The 16424-nt window shown below is 38.1% G+C and overlaps 1 protein-coding gene across 5 annotated transcripts in view; it reads right to left on the bottom strand.

The window, feature by feature from the left end:
• Nucleotides 1-7891, bottom strand: part of LOC136845704 (prolyl 4-hydroxylase subunit alpha-1-like) — an 83423-nt gene extending 75532 nt beyond the window's left edge. Inside the window, exon 1 of one of the 5 annotated variants that reach the window (XM_067115865.1) lies at nt 7806-7891. The gene's annotated coding sequence lies outside the window, so the exon portion shown is untranslated. Of the gene's footprint in view, nt 1-7749 lie in introns of all 5 variants that reach the window. The other 4 variants (XM_067115859.1, XM_067115858.1, XM_067115864.1 and 1 more) reach the window with 4 other exon arrangements.
• Between the last annotated feature and the right edge of the window lie 8533 nt (nt 7892-16424).

Raw genomic sequence — 16424 nt, 5'->3', positions numbered from 1 at the left:
TCCTTACCTCAATTTTCTTCCACCTAAAAAGCAGCCCCTTTGTTAAGTCACCCTACTTTAAGCAGCCCGTGAATTGCCCCACGACTTGCTTTGCAATCAACCTAATATGATTCAGTGATAAGTATTCAAATATTCCCTCCATAGTGTAAATTAAGGGCAAATTAATTTAAGTAACTCAAGTGATCAATTCCTCCCCAGTGCATAGATTCATTGCTCTTAGTTTAGTAGCAAGGGAGGTTTCCTCTGCCGCCCCCCTCCCCCCGTGTTTGTACTAACTCCGGAATTCTCTTCCAGGAGCCATCATACCCTGCCCAGTTCACAAATCTATGCCAGGACCCGTTAATGACTGCCATCCAAATTTCGTAACCATTCCTGGTTCCAGCCTGATCGCAAGAATCCGTTGCCCACACAGAAATCATCTTGATTAACTAATTCCCATTATCCTGGAATTTACCCCTTCCAATGTATTACTGTATGTGAATTGATGCATTTTAGCATAACAGAGTCACTTGTTTTAACGGGGATTGTTGTATCTGTGGCCCCTCATATTTGCATTGCGTGTCTGTAAATTACTGCATTATTGGTTTGTCTCGTTATATGTTTTGATTTATGTGTTTGTAAATCGTTACATTTTGGTCTCACAGGCAGTTTTTGGAGTCGATATTTTTTTGCGCCCATTCTCTGTAAATAAACGTCTCCCGGGGTTTTCTGGTTGGTGGGTTCTTGATTGTGCAAAAGAATTCTATTTTTCCTACTTTTTGTTTAAACCAGCGACTTTTCATTATTTACGTAAATGAAGGAAGATTCTAATTGGTGAGTTCCTTTGTTAGTTTTCCGTCAGTTTTGTTCATAATTGTGGAGCCCCTCCTTGGTAAACGAAGGCAGTCTAAATAAACCCCTTTTGATTGTAAAAGAATAATAATAAATTGTTCCAATTTCCATCCTCACCAAGGACCCAGTTTATGACAGTGACGATCGTTGCCCAGAATTCTATAGAATAGCCAAATAGCATCGCTAGAGGCTAATAAATAGGAAGAGACGAACCAGGAATCAATTTTAAGAGGTGCAAAATAAGACGAGCAGGAAAAAGGTACTGCTGCTTTATTGGTGACCCAGGCGGTTTATATAGTGGCAGACTGACGTCGCGCCGCGGAATACAATGAGAACAAGGGTGACCTGAGGTCGATAACAATTTACAATAAATACAGTGAACGAATACACTTTGAATTATACAAATGGACAGAATTGAAGTTGAATACAATCTGATGCCTGCGAAAGAAGAATACATGATATACAAATCGGAGACAGGTAAACAATTATATACATAGTTGAAATGATTGGATTTGCGTGACCCGTCACGCCAGGTGTGACGAATTGTAGAGGCAAAGAAAATGGGACGTCACCATAGAAAACTTGCTCAGCAGAGACTTTACACAATCATTCATTTAAATTAAATAATTTCATTATCCACAAAAGGCATAGAAGCTGCTGGAGCAAAGAGAATTAAGGTAAAAAGGTTATTATCATTAAGTCTTGTAGCATTAAGGATGCGTAAGGTTAAATAAGAAAAGTTATATTAATATTCTTTTAAAGGAAAACGCAACACATCTCTTTTCGTCAGAATTTATTCATAACGCAGGCGAAAGGGCATAGGTTCCTAAGTTAGCAAAGCAGAGGTAGACGCGAATTTCTCGTCTGCAAAATTTCCAAGTGTAGGAGCAAAGCATGGTGTTGCCATATGAATGAACATAGGAATTAGGAAGTGCATGGTTAGGGAACATTTGCATGTGTTAGCGAGAACAAGTAGCTAAGAGTTTATTCAGTAATAGTTACAGCCGAGAAAAGCGTACGATTTCTCGATCAGTGACAAATTTTGGGATAACTAAGTAGCCTACAAGAAACCGTGTAGCGATCTCTGGCATCTGACGCAGAGCAAAAAGTCAGTGTGCACAGTCAGCGCAGGCGCAAACCATTCCATTGTTGTAACAGAAACAAACATTTCCAAGCATAGTTATGTAAACACCCTCCCAGTGTATTAAAGTAAAGTAAAGACATTGCTGATGTTTGAAGTTAGTGAAGTTGAGATTGCATTCGAACCCCGCATTTATCGAAGCGAGCGATCAGCTTGCATTCTCTGTCTCACGGCACAAGCGAGCGATCGGTTCACATCTTTCGTTCATTGAACGAACTTTCATCACTTTTCACCCTAACGTAAACCGTGAGAGACTTGAATATCTTTGAAATAATTTGCAACCCTTTACCCACCATATCACTTGTCATGATGGGAGTGAGACAGTAAAAAAATTACCTTAATACTAAAAAGTTCATTGTAGAAGAAAAATAACTTAATGTAATTTCACAAACAGAATTTATTTTCTCATAAGCACAAAGTAAAGTGACTTTAAAATTCATAACGAATACATTCCATTACACCACGCTCTCAGAGAGAGAGAGAGAGAGAGAAAGACATTTTTTTATCCTTTTATCATAGCACGGGATTGACACAAATTTAACTACGAGTTTGGAAAAACAACCCACAAATCATAAAAACCAAATACAAAGAATTTTCTTTAGTGTAACTCACTTTTGAACTTTAAGAGCCAAACTCATTACTCATTTATCATATACACAGTGCATGAAATTTATAAGCGCTCGTGTTCAGCGAATAATCTCGCATACCTGCTTTCCCTTTCTCGTGCTTCATCCCAGATCAATTCTCGTACGCCATAGAGCACACGGACATCTATTTAATTACACGTTATTCAACTGTTGTACACGAGTTGGGTATATCTCTTCCAGACTTGCTTATGCTGCAAGCAACAAATTGCATATTGAGATGCACTCCCCATATCCTCCCTTTCCTCATGCCAGGGAGAAGACTTCCTTTCCCCATGTTAGGCAGCGATCTCTAGTTCTTAGAACTAGCCACCCACTCGTGTCCCGCCACAGTTCTATTTCTCACGGTGCCACTAACCTGCAGCACTGCTAAACAACCCAATCACTGAAGCACTTCTCTTTCTTCTTTCCTTTTCCTTTCTCACTTACTTCCTGCCGTAGTCTCCCCTGTCCCTCTTACTCCTTGCTTACCTTCTGCCCCAGGCAGAATACCATTCCCCTTCAGTGCCACTTTGTGCACTGACATTTTGCATTGCTCCACAGAGTGCACCGGCTCCACAGTGCCACCCAACCAAAATAACCACTCCTAAGCCATTGCACCTGTACTTAAGAGACAGAGTGCCATATAACCAGTGCTTCTGCCCATAAGGAACTTAGCTCCTTCAGGATCACTTCATGACCTAGCGTATCCGCCCATAAGGACTCAGACATCCTTCAGGAATGCTCCCCTGGTGTGACCTTCGCACGTCACACTCAACCACAGTGCCACCTCATTAAAAGGTGCCACTCACTGAAGTGCCAATTATTTAAAGGACACTTCCCCATCGTCACCAACCCTTTCCTCCAGGAACGCCCAGCTAATCCACTTAGCCACCCTTCCCCATCAGCAACATGTCAACCGAAGAGCACCAATATTTCTGGGATATAGGAAGGGAAGACGGCCTCACACGGCCAGGCCCTTCACAAGTTCGTAAGGGAGCAGATTGCTGAAAAGAGAAAGAGAAGAAAAACAAAGACAGCAAGTAGCCGAGCAGAGGAGAGAAGAAGAAGAGAGAGAAGAGCAGAGACGACAGCAAGAAAGCGAGCAGAGGAGAGAAGAAGAAGAAAGAGAAGAATGAAGACAACAGCAAGAAGTCGAGCAGAGGAGAGAAGAGGAAGAAAGAGAAGAACGGAGGAGACAGCACGAAAGTGAAGAAGAAGAAAGAAGACAGCATGAATTAGCCCTCAAAGAAAGTGAGCTAGCCCTCAAGGAAAGGGAGCTCGAGTTGGAGAGAGCCAAGAAGGAAAGCACAGAAGCTTTAGCAGTCCAACAAGTGTCTAACCCCACCCCATCTGCACTAAATACCTCCCTATTGACAGTCAATAACCTAGCTGGCAAATGGACTGAAGATGAGCCGGAACAATGGCTCGAAGAGATCGAATTCCTCTTCGAGACCTATGATGTCGGCCCGGCTGGGAGGGCCTTATTGCTCCCCAAGCACCTGGACGGGAAGGCTAAGGCCGCCTACCGAGTGCTGGAAAGAGATCAACGAGGAGACATGGCTGCCATCCGTGAGGCCATCGTCAAGGCGTATGAAGTAACTCCTGACAGGTGGAGACAATGATTCTGAGGTATGGCCAAGAACACCGGCTGGTCCTGGACAGAATGGGCCTGTCACAAGACCCAGGCTGGGACCCGCTGATTTGAATCTATGCAGTGCAACACAACAAGGATTTGTTCAACCGGACTATGCTGGAGGACCTCTTCCAGTGTGTGCCCGGGCCTCTGGCTGTGTATCTTAGTGACAAACAGCCAGCCACTCTCAAGGAAGCCTGCCACTTAGCTGATACCTGGGAGACATACAACCCATCCCACAGCACCTTGCAACGCCGAATAGTGCCACCCGTACACCTCTCAGGCTCAAATCGCCCACGGAACAGACCGCCTAGCAAACCTCCATGCACTATCTGTAAGAAGTACGGCCATGCCGAAGTAGAATGCCACTACAGGGAAAATAACCATCAGGGCAACAACCATCAGCACCCTACCAATAACTGCCACTCTTCCTCTCCTTCTAATTCCAGCAGACCGTCACTGCCAGGAGATCACCCTATCCCAGGGGACCCTGCTGAGATTGTGGAGCTTTAGGGCACTCTTCCTCCAGGTATCCTGCATGCGCAAAACATATGGTCGCTCCCAGGCACGTCAACCTGATAAGTGCCACAGCCTCCTTGGCTGAGCCGCTGGAGAGAACTCACCCTGAGAGGGTCTGGACAAACCTCACAACCATGATCATCGCCCAGTGTGAGCCTCTGACTCCTGACGTTTCATCTTCCCACACTCTTCTGCCTACCGAGGATGACCCTCTGGCAGGCCTGAACACTACCGCTTTTCTGGTTGTCGCAGCAGCTGAAGTAGGAGACCAGCCCATAGCCACTGAGGCTGCCCCTGACCCTGCTCCTGATGGTGGTCCCGGCCGTTCTTCAGAGTCGGTACCCTCATCAACTCCTAGGAATGGCCTAGCCAGACCTTGGAGGCCCTCGAAGAAGAAGAAGAAGAAGGGGCGGAAGAAATCCACTTAGCAGATCAGAGCCATAAGCTCTTCTTGGCACTCGTGCCCCTTTGGCACAGTGCTGCTTCCATCTCAGAGTGATCCTGGCACCTGCCCAGAGGAGGTAGGCTGTGTGACCTCTGACCCAGTAGTATTGACAACTAACCCCTTAGGCACTTGTACCACTAACCCTCTTCCTAACTAACTTTCTACAAACCCACTCCAGACTCAAATTGATACATTACTTAATTGTATTCTGTGATTTACCCTTCAGGTTATTCATGTTTCAATTTGTTGCATGTTAATCATAAAGTGTTGTGCCAATCATAATTCACTGTGTGCCATTCGTCAGTGCCAGAGTCACAGGATAGTAGGTTAGGTTAGGTATTTACTATGTGCATTTGCCTAGGCGTAGAGTTCTCCTGTCATCAGAGACAGTTAGCAGAAGTGTATATACCCTTAGATAGGTTAGGCCTGTAAGTTAGCCAACACAGAACCCCTCTTAGCAGTTAGGTAGTCCCCTTTAGCAATTGCAGTGCCAAAGCACACCTCATGCAGGGACGCTAGCTGACTAGTGTGGATGAATAGCTAACATAGCCAAGACCTTCACACCTGAAAGGGCATGAATGCCTTTTTAAAGGGGATACTTGACAAAGATTTCCATTCCCCCCTCCTAGTTAATTGCCATCTAGTTGATTTCTAATGAAAATCCATCATCTCAGTTAACTTATAGTCAAGCCAATATGGCAGAACCAAGATGTTTTCCACTTATATTGAACCCAAGACGCATTCCATTCTAGCCTTCAGGAAATGCCTGGGCCTGCTAAACAATAGCCAGACCCCTCCACCCCCATCACGCAATATATGAGCGGCCATCCGCTAGGGGAATGGGAGGCGCATCCAGGCTGTGAGATAGATAGGAACTTAACCTCTAAGTACTTAATCTTAAGACGCACTTTTTCTCCACTCCTTTGCTGGCTGTATGACTGTTTGCAGATCGACGTAGGCCTAGACTTTGAAGCAAACAACTGTGGAAGGCTCGCACTGGGTTCCCGGAGAAGCACTCCGAGCAGAACTACCACTCGAGACATACGTGCTGTCTTTCCTTCCTTTACGTTGGTGAAAACTAATCCCAGTAACCGGTCGAGTCTCACATGTTCAGTGCAAGCATCTACAGACCCAGGTACGTCAATCGGAATTAGTCAGTAAGCCAGCCCTTTTCCTCCCCGTGAAATTCCTTGGTTTTTCCATTCCTCCTTACCTCAATTTTCTTCCTCCTGAAAAGCAGCCCCTTTGTTAAGTCACCCTACTTAGAGCAGCCCGTGAATCGCCCCATGACTTGCTTTGCAATCAACCTAATATGATTCAGTGATAAGTATTCAAATATTCCCTCCATAGTGTAAATTAAAGGCAAATTAATTTAAGTAACTCAAGTGACCAATTCCTCCCTAGTGCGTAGATTCATTGTGGTTAGTTTAGTAGCAAGGGAGGTTTCCTCTGTCGCACCCCCTTGTTTGTACTAACTCCAGAATTCTCTTCCAGGAGCCATCATACCCTGCCCAGTTCACAAATCTATGCCAGGACCCGTTAATGACTGCCATCCGAATTTCGTAACCATTCCTGGTTCCAGCCTGATTGCAAGAATCCATTGCCCACACAGAAATCATCTTGATTAACTAATTCCCATTATCCTGGAATTTACTCCTTCCAATGTATTACTATATGTGAATTGATGCATTTTAGCATAACAGAGTCACTTGTTTTAACGGGGATTGTTGTATTTGTGGCCCCTCATATTTGCATTGCCTGTCTATAAATTACTGCATTATTGATCTCTCATAGGGGTTTTGTGTGTCTGTAAATAGTTACATTTTTGGTCTCACATATTTGCCCCATTCTCTGTAAATAAACCCATTTTGATTGTAAAAGAATTTTAATTCCAAATCGGCGACCTCCATTATTTACGGAAATCAAGGAAGATTCTAAGGTGAGTTTAGTAGTTTTCCTTTTTGTTCATAATCGTGGACCCCCCTTGGTATGAAGGCAGCCTATAATAATAAATTGTTCCAATTTCCATCCACACCAAGGTAACATATATGAAAATATATTATTTCCGAGGTAGAGCGAATTGGATATTAAAGGACGTTTGTAGCTTACTGATTGTATATGAATCACGGTGATGTGATAAAAAAAAAGTCATAATATGGCTGCGTGCGACAAACGCACTACACGGCAGAGGTGGGTGGATATCGTCTCTAAATACAAACACCTGAGTTCGACGGGCGATTTGTATATGGGAGACGATATCCACTTATACCTCACTTATTATCAACTAAAAAATTCCCTTTCGGTAACATATATGAAAATATATTATTTCCGAGGTAGAGCGAATTGATATTAAAGGACGTTTGTAGCTTACTGATTGTATATGAATCACGATGATGTGATAAAAATTATATATATATATATATATATATATATATATATATATATATATATATATATATATATATATGTGTGTGTGTGTGTGTGTGTGTGTGTGCATGAAAAATTAGTTAAAAGGGCGAATTACAACAAATACCACTAGTACTTGATTTCTTACCTCAACAGTTCTGGATATTTTCGCTTAACAATGAATGAAAATAGGTTCTGACTCACAAGATTACAATATGCAGACTTCCATCCCACGTAATTATCTTCCTCTCTCTGGTATTAATGAAATGAACAACGCTCCTTAGTTAGATCAAAATTGCATATTTAGAAGATATTATCTTATCAATTCCGTTATCTAACGCCTCTTTCACGAGCGAGCACTATAACAGTTATTCAATATTTCTGTTGCTTTATGGACACCCTACTGAAAGTGTAGAGGCAAGATAAAGGGAGAGAGGGAGAGAGAAAGAGAACGAAATTATGATGCTATGATTCATATATACAGTAACACACACACACACACACACACACACACACACACACACACATATATATATATATATATATATATATATATATATATATATATATATATATATATATATATATATATATATATATATATACACATACATGAAATTATATGTATCTCTCTCTCTCTCTATGTGTGTGTATATATATATATATATATATATATATATATATATATATATATATATATATATATATATATATATATATATATATATATATATATATATATATATATATATATATATATATATATATATATATATATATATGTATATATATATATATATATATATATATATATATATATATATATATATATATATATATATATATATATATATATATATATATATATATATATATATATATATATATATATATATATATATATATATATATATATATATATATATGTGTGTGTGTGTGTGTGTGTGTGTGTGTGTGTGTGTAAATAAAGACAAAATTCAAGAAGGAAAAAGAAACAATGGAGTGCTGCAAGACCTTTCAACTTATAGTCCTTACTTAGCAGACTAAAGCAAAATAAAAATAAATTTGCAAAGAAAGGTCGTACAAATGACAGATGGGGATTACAAAGGAAAAAATGTGTACCTAGGATGCAACACAATTGAAGAATTAGCAGACCTACCAAAACCGGGTTAATATTTAAGAGATTTTTAAAAGGATTAGGCTCAACGGCTCAGAGGCAGGGACACGACAATTAAAAGATTATACAAGTAAGGTGATTGACCAACAAAAAATTTTACAAAAGTACAACTCAGTAACTCTCATTCTGGTAAACAATAAACATTTTTTTACAAGGTGAAATTTTTTACAAAAAGAATATATATATTAAACATACAGATATTTAGAAAATATATATAAGGTAACTAATTTTTAGTTAGGTCAGTGATTTTATCTTTTAGGTCATTCTTGAACATTTTACTTATACAGGAGTCCAAATAATACATGCCAGGGCTAAGATTAAAGTTGCAGCTGGAAGTAAGCTGTATAATAGCAGATTCTAAAAGATTTCATGAAGTGAAACCTTTCAATCTGGCAATCACTTAACTTTCAGTCCAATTTATCCTGTGAGTTTTCATTTAACTGAATGGATATAGCATTGGATGTTTGCCCATTTTTTACAGAATACTTATGCTACTTAATCCGTACATCTACTGTAAATCCTTGTTTGACTGGCCGATATAAAAAGAGGGGCAGTCCACAAATGGAATTTTATATATTATGTTCTTGTTTTCCTCAGGGCTATTTTTCATTAACATTCCTTTTAGTGTGATACTATGGGAAAAAACAAGGTTGATGTTAAAAGATTTTAGCAATGATTTTATGTTTTCAAAACCAATTAAATAAGGCAAGCTAAGAATGTTCTTAGGGTTTCTTTCTTCACTATAAAACTTTTTGTGGGCTTTGTTATAACAAAAATCTTGTATATGTGAAGTATAACATAAATCTGTCCCTATTTTTCTTAAGTATTCGATTTCTTGATTCAAATACTGGGGACTGATAATGTGCAATGCACTTAAAACATAAAAGAAAAGCTGGATATTTTGATACTAAGGTGATGGCTTGAATAAAAATGGACATAAGTTAAGATGTTGGTTGGTTTCCTATAAATACTGAATTTGCATTGAAATGGTTCTCGATGTATTAAAACATCTAAGAAAGGGAGGCAATTGTCTTTTTCTAATTATAAAGTAAACTTAATGGACGGTACCTGGTTGTTCAAATTAGAGAGTAAATCATTTACATCAATGCCAGCAGGCAGAACAGCTAAACTATCGTCAACATATCTATACCACTTTAAAGGAGTATAAATAATATTAGGTAAATCTCGTTTTTCAAAGAATTTCATATACAAGTTTGAGAGGAGTGGTGATAAAGGGTTGCCCATTGCCATACCAAATATTTGTCGGTAAAATTCACCGTTGAATATAAAATTACAATCATAAATGCACAACTTGGTGAGTGAAATAATATGACTTATAGGTAGAGGTAATTCATGATGGATTAGTTCATTACTAAGATGCTCTAAAATGGAATCTATAGGGACTTTAGTAAAAAGAGAACAAACATTAAAACTAACGAATCTATCAGTGGGGCAAAAAGTGATTTTGTTTAATTCATCAACTAAATCTAGAGAATTATATATGTGAGAATCGGAGATAGTTCCAAGTAACGGGGAAAAGAGCCTGGTAATATATTTCGAAAGTTTATACGATACTGAGCCAACAGTACTGATAATAGGCCGCATAGGATTGTTTTCTTTGTGCGTTTTTACTAATCCGTACAAGTAAGGTAACGAGGGAAATTTTACTGACAACTGACCTGTTAGTTCTTTTTTATCTATAAGAATTTTTTTTTTACTGTGCTATTGAAATTTTTATTTTACTTGATCAAGGGGATATTTTGTTAGTTTTTTGAAAGTCGTATCACCATCCAGTAGGGCTTGCATACGTGATATTTAGTCAGCTTTAACTAAAATTACAAAAGTGTTCGACTTATCAGCTTTTGTGATGTGGATTGTATTGTCTTTTTTAAGATTGGTCAAACTTTTCTTATAGCGAACAGGGAAATTACTCTCATGCCTGACTTTGGCAGCTCCATAAGCAATACCTTTAATTATGTTAACATGATTTTCAGGGAGATCACAATATTTTTCCAAAAATATTACAAACTTGATAAGTTTATAATACAATCATTACGTGCACTGTTAGTCCAGTCACTGCTGTCAATAAGATTTTTTAGTTGTCTTTCGCATTTCCTTGTTAGGGCATCTGTGGTCCTACGAAGTTTTCCGTAAATTTTTGTCGCAGCGAGTCCATCCAATCAACCGGGATAGAATGATTGAATGAAATTCTGGCTTTTTCTAATTCCTTAAATTTTTCCTTCTCCTCTTGCTTTGCGGCTGCTATGTGGCGTTTTAATATCATGGCACTGAATTCATTGAATGGGTGATGGTCATATCTTCTGAAACGGCGTGGTAACAAGGGTTTAGGGAGCACTTGTTCAGACAGGCACTTCTTCAGGAAATTAGGTGAATTCTGATCGAATGCGCAGCCGAAAGGCTTGGAGAAGGTAGTGACTACGCAACTCAACTGAGGAAGCATGATAGCGAAAGTAAACGGGGGCCTCATTATGTATAACTGAATCACGAAAATATGGAACGTGATGAATATATAAATTAAGACAAATTCCACGAAGGAAAGAGAAACAATGGAGTGCTGCTATTATACAGCTTACTTCCAGCTGTAATCCTAACCTTAGCCCTGGCAAGTATTATTTGGACCCCTGTATTAGAAAAATGTTCAAGAACGACCTAAAAGATAAAATCACTAACTTAATTACAAATTAGTTACCTTATACATGTTTTCTATATATTCGTATGTTTAATATATATATTTTTTTAAATGCTCATCTAGCAAAAATTGTTATTGTTTACCAGAGAGAGAGAGAGAGAGAGAGAGAGAGAGAGAGAGAGAGAGAGAGAGAGAGAGAGAGAGAGAGAGAGAATGATTGAGTTGTACTTTTATAACATTTTTTGGTGGTCAGTCACCTCCTTGTATAATCTTTAATTGTCCTGTCCCTGCTTCTGAACGGTTGAGCCTAATCCTTTGCAAAATCTCTTAAATACTTAACCCTGTTTTAACAGTTCTACTATTTTTTCAATTGTGTTGGATTTCAGGAACAAATTTTTTCCTTTGTAATCCCCATCTGTCACTTATATGAGCTTTTTTTTGTAAACTTATTGTTATATTTCCCCAGTCTGCTAACTAAAGGACTGTAAGTCAAAAGGCCTTGCAGCACTCCATTGTTTTGTTTCTCGTGGATTTTGTCTTTATATATACATATATATATATATATATATATATATATATATATATATATATATATATATATATATATATATATATATATATATATATATATATATTATGTCTTTATATATATATATATATATATATATATATATATATATATATATATATATATATATATATATATATATATATATAAGCGAATCCACAGGAAAATGACAGGCAGAAGTTCAGTACCAAGCGCTTTCACGTTTATTGATGCATCGTCTGGGCACAAATGAGACACAGATGAAACGAAAGTTATAAAGTAAACAAAAAGAACAATTTACCAGATGGTCAATTGTCAAAGGGCAATAAACAGAAAGATAATCCAGGATAATCCGGGATCAAGTAGTCACAAACTAAAGCCATACAATATCCAAAAATATGCATAAAACTGAATACCGGGTAATAAATAAAAATGTAATCCAGGAAAATCTGGTATTCAATTTTATACAAGTTTTTGGATTTTGTACGGTAAACTTCCGTATCTCTTGTGGTTAGGTCTGTGGTTTTAGTTTGTGACCCCTTACTCCCAGATTATCCTGGATTATCTTTCTGTTTATTACCCTTTGACCAGTAACCATCTGGTATTCTTGTTCTTTTTGTTTACTTTGTAACCTTCCTTTCATCTGTGTCTCATATGTGCCCAGACGATGCGTCAATAAACGTGAAAAGCACTTAGTACTGAACTTATGCTTGTCATTTCCTGTGGGATTCGCTTATACACTGGAGTCACGCACATCTACTATGATTTTTTCAGCATACATACACACACACACACACACACACACACACACACACACATATATATATATATATATATATATATATATATATATATATATATATATATATATATATATATATATATATATATACCAGGTGTTTCAAAATTAGAGGCCCCCTCCACAGAACAGATGGAAAGTTACAAAGTTTTCTGCTATAGCCTATCTCCAAGTACATTATTTAATGTTTCTATTAAGCTATTTTTCATTTTACATTTCTTGTATTTTCAGAGTGAGTGACGAAGTTAGATACAGCCATGGCTAATGACTCGGAGGAAATCAGATGGATTGATCGAATCCGGGCTATAACCTTCAGAGAGGCCAGGGATGCTGGCACATCCTTCATTTCACGTTCCTGGATAGCTAAATATATTAAAAGAGATGAATCCTTTGTTAAAAGAAACTGGAGCAAAAATCCATATGACCGTCATCACAAAAAGAGTGAGAATCTTGAAAGGCCTGAAGTCCTTTCTCAGGAGTCAAAAGACATCATAGCTGAGGCAGTGGGTAGACCAAGAAAGTCTTTATGTAAATTGGCACTTGAACTAGAAACAAAAAGGGGAAAGAAGAGAAGTTATAGTGCTGTATATCGTGTGTTGAAAAAATCTGGTATCAAGCCATTTCATGTTATCAGCAACAGAGAGAAGACCGTGCATGATTTTGTGGTTATTTCTTGATGATTGGGATGAAGCTGACTTTCTCCATGTTGCTGCATCAGATGAATTCTTCATTTACACAGTCAGGAAGCCAAATCATAAAAATTACATCATTTGGGCTGCAAAGTTGGATGATATCAGCGATGACGTGAACTATCGCCAAGTTGTGAAATTTCCTGAATGTTTGGGAATTTTTCTGTTTCACAGCCAAACGGTTAATGTAGATCATCAAAGAAAAAGGACAGTCATGGAATGGCAAATACTTCAGAGAAACTGTGCTTACTGGTGGAGTATTTCCTTTCCTCAAAGATCCTGAAAATGTGTTATCTGTTGAAGAAGTCACATTTTTGCATAAGGCACCATGTTTCAAGGCGCTTCAGACGAAGGAGCTGCTTTGAAAAAGTGGTATCGATTTCTTCCCGTCAAGTGAATTTCCAGGTAGCTCCCCTGACCTTAATGTGTGTGAAAACATTGGTAGTATCTTAAAGGATCGTGTTGAAGCACACACAGTGAACTATGATGGTATACCAAGCCTCGACCAGAGCCGTATATAGAGAGAGTTTGGCCAACCTTTCGACAGGACGCCATCTTGCTCCTGTCCTGTTCAGTCGCCCTTGGTTGTGCTCACCCACCTGAGCGATGTCTCAGCTCTTCTCTCTCTCTCTTTCTCTCTTCTCTATCTCTCTCTCTCTCTCTCTCTCTCTCTCTCTCTCTCTCTTATCATATGCTGCTGATTGTTAACTTAAGCTTTCTATCAACCATTATGATGTTTATTAAAACACTCATGATAATTTATAACTTTATTACAGTTTTAACTTTAAAATACATAACAAGTATTATGAAATATACATTGTTTCAAAATTCATTGTTTACCTATATTCATTACAGCTTTTTTCATCATCATACTTTTACTCCCTAATTCACTTCCTTTTGATTTTAACGACCGAGCCTTACGAACGTTCTCGTGTTTTTTAGCATAAATATATAATCTTAATGTGAAGAAAAACTTCAGGAGTCTACCCTTAATATCATGGCAAGAAGGAAAGGTTAAATTTTTTGTCTGACTGTTTGCCAAATGCACTAGTCGTCCTAATAAATTGCTCTTGTTTCCAAAACTATTTTCATTTGCCCTAAAAATATTTTCTGCATTTTGAAATAAACTGAGGCAGGCATCTGTGCTATAAACTAGACAGTTTTTTCTATATTCTTTTAACTGAGTCAACCTTTGAGAAGGATCTGTCTGTGTTGACTGACTGGTTGCTCTCTATTGTTTGAAGACAAAACCTACAATGATTATTTGACTTTTTAACCTTTTTTATGCAGTAACCAGCAATATAATGGAGGCTGCCCAGTTCTGCTTAATTCATTAAATTATCACTTGAGAATTGGTCAAAATCAGGTTCCTCAGTTTCATTTTCAGCATCACCACTTGTTTCAACATTGGGCTTATTCAGAAAGTCAACTAGAAACTCGCGGTCATCTACGTTATAATTACTTGCACTTGAACATTTCAGAAATTGTGCAACTGATATCAATTTCAGAGACTGTCGAAAGTCTAGGGCAGTTGGCACTGGGTTTTTCAGTCTTATGGAGCTAAACAAGTTTTCTAGGCAATCTTGGGTGAATCTGGATGTCAGTAAAAATCTGTGACCTTTGGCCAAATAATGACTTTGGAGATTAAGAATGGAAGTGGTAGACAATATCACTCCAGTTTGAACTGGCTTCCACTGTGCATTAAGTCCAATACGTATTTCATGAAACACCCTTGTAACTTGCTCAAGATGCAGTATAGCGTGCTTATAACATGATTCATTGACGTTACTTAGTGCCATGATTAGATGCCTACTTGACATTAAATCGAACCACTTATTTATCAGACCAATGAACCAAGCTGTTGTAAGTAAGTCTTTACTGTATCCTTCGCGTTCAACCAAGTACTGAAGTCCCCATTTGTATTATCGATACAAATCGGTGCAATGTAGGTGTTACTGTCATTAGCATACCCAGTTATATCTGAGTTTTGAAACAATACTAAAAATACATTCTACCAAGGTGAACGAGTTACTTCCCGCTCTGCTGGGTAGAAATAAACAATCACAACAACTGCTGCCTCAGATTCAAGCACATGAATGTGACTTGTTTGTCATGGATTTCATCATGTTGTATGTCTAAGAGATTAAGTCCCCAAAATTGTGGTAAGATATGTTAATTTACTTATAATATGTCTTTTTTGTACCTGTTTGATATGTTTTTATTTGTACCTTTGATATAGCCAATGGCATCCTACCAGTTTTGTATTACATGTGGATATACTAGCTTCGAAGACATTAGCCTAAAAGTGTTTTTATTTTGTTTCAGTTATACTCAATTAATGGCTCATGGTTTATATAATAAAGTAACTACAAAAGGACCATGGAATGTTATTGATACCCAGTTTGAGAATTAACACTGAACGGGGCTAAAATCAACAAATAAATACAGAGCCACGTACTGTCCACCACAAGGACAGTAGGAATTACCTAAAGGTTCTTTGCAGCGCCATTCGGCCCCCTCTCATTCCTTTTACCATACCTTCGTTCATATTTTTTCTTCAGTCTTAACTTTCCACCCTCTGCTAACAATTGTTTCAATAGGGCAATTGCGAGGTTTTCCTCCTGTTCCACCTTTATACTAACCTTTCCACTCGCAATTTTCCTTTCAGCGCTGAATTACCTCATAGGTCCCAGTGCTTGGCCTTTGGCCAAATTTTATATTCCATTCCATATTCTCTTTCTCTCTCTATCTCTCTCTCACACACACACAAACACACAGATAATTCATAGTTTATGTAAATTGAAGCCTCGTAATTTTGAGTGTAGGTTTTCAAATACTCTGGTTTTTTTTCCCCAAAAGTATCGGTATTATACATTCATTGATATTCCTCTTCGCTATCACGTAGGGGTGAGTGAATATTAAGAGAATATTCATTTACTGAATATTCGGCTCTGCGTCGGG

Source organism: Macrobrachium rosenbergii, chromosome 14 (assembly GCF_040412425.1).
Source record: "Macrobrachium rosenbergii isolate ZJJX-2024 chromosome 14, ASM4041242v1, whole genome shotgun sequence".
In the NCBI taxonomy this organism is placed as follows: Eukaryota; Metazoa; Arthropoda; class Malacostraca; order Decapoda; family Palaemonidae; genus Macrobrachium; species Macrobrachium rosenbergii.
Note: the sequence above shows the minus strand (reverse complement) of the source record. Positions and strands in the feature narration are given on the sequence as shown.